The 4,113-nt window shown below is 34.6% G+C and overlaps 1 long non-coding RNA gene across 1 annotated transcript in view; it reads left to right on the top strand.

The window, feature by feature from the left end:
• The window catches only part of LOC128247812 (uncharacterized), a 104,718-nt gene that overhangs the window by 74,187 nt on the left and 26,418 nt on the right, over positions 1 to 4,113 (top strand). The gene's annotated exons all lie outside the window — the stretch shown is intronic.

The following is a 4,113-nucleotide window of genomic DNA, read 5'->3' on the forward strand; positions in this document are numbered from 1 at the left end:
TATATATATATAATTGTTTTGCTATAATCATAATACAACTGATCTCTTAATTATTCTTTTGAAGCGTTCCGTTACTCTAACATAATGAGAATATCTTGGAAAAGTACGATGATGCACAATTACATCTGCCATTGAGGATTTCCATGGTCACTCGCTTCATAGATAATGCGTCATTATTTGACACTATCTCGCTTGGCTCGCGAAGGTCATTTTACCTGATTTCACTACTCCTGTCAGTTATCCCATCTGTCTTTTATCCCACGTTGTAGACTATCGTAACAGAAATATTAACTACCAGATTATAGACCTCTATATTCCTGTGTTTAGTGCCAGCTACGTTAATACAAAATAGTGTTAACAAAGGAAGTCGGATAAATTCAGACATACATATATGCAATAACACTGGGGCATTAACATTAAAGCTGTGGTAGAAATCTCCTGCAAATATCTAGAAATAGAGCAATGAATCTGAAAGTAAACAATATCAATGAGAAGGATTGTTGAAACAGGTAAACCACCAGCGATAGCAGTATCCTCGGTAAATGAAAAATTGAGGATCACTTGTTTAAAAACATACTAGATCTATAAGTACCGAAACGGTGCAACCCAATCTAGGGGCAACCCAATCGGTTGGGAATTAAGGCCAAGCTAATTACAAAACACAATCAAACGCTTCAAATGATGGATCTATTTGCTGAATTAGTTTCGAATACACGAAATAAATAGATTTTCAGGACCAGTCTAATATTGATCATTTTTTTCTGTCTGGTGAGTGTTAACATAGGGTTAAATATCAATAGTAGCTTACTCTATATGTTAATAGACAACGCGATGCTAGATTCCCTGAGAGGGAGAAAGGGGGGTAGTTTTCTTTCTTTCGAATTTAATATGTGAATTATATGTCGAGTCAGCGGAAAATCCTGCTACACGAAAACAACAGAAATAATCGGATAATCAACAATTTTAATAGTGTTGGATATTTTATTTCATTTGGTAAAGAGACAATAGAGAAATTAAAATCGGAATATAATCAATCAATGTTTTATATGATTGTATAGCTGTTAGTACATCAGGAAATGAAAACTAAATGAGAAAGAAATATACGTTTGCCTGCCAGAACTACTACGCTATTAGATGCAATCAGCGATGTTGTCAGTTACTATTCTAACTGCATGTGCTTGATAATATACATTGATCGAATTCAACAGATGAATTCGCTATTAAAATATGAGTACTATTTTAATTCTTACTTTGGGTATGTTTAAGTGAACATAATTTTTAGACAGATTTCATGGATACCATATCTGCAAAATGAGAATCTAGGCAAAACAAACTTCAGAAGATTGTCAAAATATATCTACATATAGTTCATAAACATATATGGACGGGCAAGGCCATTACATCGACCACACTTTTCAATTGGTACTTAATTTATCGACTACAAAAGAATGAAACGCAAAGTGGAATCTAAAAACCGGACGACGAGCCGCTAAGCATTCGACAGAATGTTATATATTTCCAATGAAAGGCCACTGTCACGAATTACATGCTATGTCATAAGCAATTCATTGACGTGTGTGAATGTTTGACTCTTTTGAATGAAAAGATCAAAGCAGCTAGTGACAAAAAATATTTCACATTTCTGTATTACATGTTTCAACGTAATAAAGCAGAGCATCTGTATATAATAGGGTTATAAGGGGCTGGGCGTAAGATCGTGCTAAAAACATTATGAAAATTATTTCGTGTCTCGAGAACGAATATGCTGGTTTTCTCGTTGATGTTTATAATTCTTTTTTATATTTTGAACTTGATTCAGTCATTAGACTGCAGCCATGCTGGACTTCAGGCTTCAATAATTTTTATTCAAATGAAGTGATTCAACTCCGGTACTTAATTTTTAAAAGCCTGGTGCCTATTCTATTCAGCTATTTTTTTCCGAAACCCAAAATTAGTGGGGCTTAAACACACCAGCACTGTTTGTCAATTGTGAAGAGGAAGTGGAGGACAAACAGAGACAGGAAAATACACACACTTTATTAGCACGCCGGGCAAGATATATTTAGCGTCATTTCGTCTGTTTTTATGTCCTGCGTTCAAATTCTGCCGTAGTCGATTTTGCCTGTCATCCTCTCCCAGTGGATTATATAAGTCCCAGTTGAATGCTAATTTCGGTGTTATCAACTAAACTCCGCCCCACACTAAATTTCTGGCTTACTGCCAAAATTTAAAACCAACTATTACATATTTCGTTGAGGAAAGACAAGATGATAGGTTATCTGGATATTAGAGAGACATGCTGACGCAATTTCTATCTATTCATAACATGAATGCCTATACCGATATAGAAAGATATTCAGAGGACTATTTGGGAGAATTGAAAGCACCCCGGGCCAAATTCTTAGTCGCATGTCTTCTGCCTGTACGTTTTGAGTTAAAATTCAATCGAGGACGATTTGCCTTTCATTCTTTCGGCGTCGATAAAACAAGTACCAGTCACGCACTGGGGTCGACGCCAACCCCACTCCGATATTGATGGCATTGTAACAATTTCAAGCCAACATGTAAATACGTCGCCAAGGAAAAACAAATTCACTGGATTCGCTAGTGATATGAGACAATCCACTGCATAGTTTACGTCCACACAACTCAATTAGTCTGTGTGAATATACTAAAGGAGGTATACACTGGGATCGAACTAAAAGCGACATAGATATGAAATGAAATACTTAACAACCGATATTTCGGCACCCACGCTGCAGAATTAGCTGCTTCAACATTGTGATCGTCAGCAGAGTGTAATGAACTATTCAGTCACAACAAAATCATACAGAGTAATTAATATTTTTCGTCTGGAAATGTCATATATAATTAATTTTAACGCAGCTCGAATATCTCTTATTTATTTAGAACTTTCAAATTATTTACGAATTCTTGACGTCTGTTATATAATTTTAACATGATATCAGTTTTAAAAAATAATAAAATGTCTAAATTATTCTTTGTCTCTCTTAATTGTGTAGCCTAATCAGTGAACAAGTGACATCTTGGCAACAAGTTTAGGTCTTAACATCAACAGGAAATATTGATTGCTTTAAAATATAAGATATATACGAAAACGTTTGATTTATCTATTAAAATGTGGCGTCAAGGAGATTGAATCGACGAATGCAATTATAACAACTGATGATTTCAAATCTGATTCTCATCTATAGATAATGTAATGAATGGTAGGTGTATCTAGAGATAGTGCAACGAACAGTAGGATACGGATATTATTTAAAGTGAAAAAATAATTATTTCTTTCGCAGTTATCAAAATATATATATATATATATATATTTTAAACGGATTGTTATTTCAAAGCAATTTCAATGTGTAGCTTCTGAAACCTAAACGTGTGTTCGTACTACACACGTACGCGTACAAATGCACACACAAAAACACAAGCACGCACATACTGGCAGACATACGTTGACACATTCATTCAACGCGTAGTCATAAGTATGATGTATGAAATTCCATACGCATTTCATACGCGACTTCGTTTTTCAAATACCTGATGCAGCATACCTCCAGTTTTCTTACGACGTAGAGAAATGCATATCTTTCTGTATTCATATATATATACATATATACATATATAAACATACATAATACATACATACATACATAAATACAAACATACATACATACATACATACATACATACATACATACATATATATATACAGAGAGATATGTATACATGAACACACAAGCACACGTGTATATTTATATCTACATCTATCTATCTCACCATATATCTATATGTGAGTTCTTGTTTGTTTGTTTGTGTCTGTGTGTAGGGAAGGGGGGGCTCATGTGTGTGTCCAACCAAACTCGTGCGAGTGTGTGTTTTGGAAAGTATGGTTCGTCAGGTATAGTAAAATATTTCTAGCACTTCCGCTATCAGTTCTAAAACTCCTGTAGGTCACCCCGTCTCGTTCGTTCTGACTCTAAATTAAGGTGACAAACCAAAGAACCGCAAGAATCGCATGTATGTGTACGAATATAATATATATTTGCAAGCGCTTGTATGTGTACGTGTGTGTATATATATATATATATATAT

This window comes from Octopus bimaculoides, chromosome 5, assembly GCF_001194135.2.
Source record: "Octopus bimaculoides isolate UCB-OBI-ISO-001 chromosome 5, ASM119413v2, whole genome shotgun sequence".
Classification (NCBI taxonomy): Eukaryota; Metazoa; Mollusca; class Cephalopoda; order Octopoda; family Octopodidae; genus Octopus; species Octopus bimaculoides.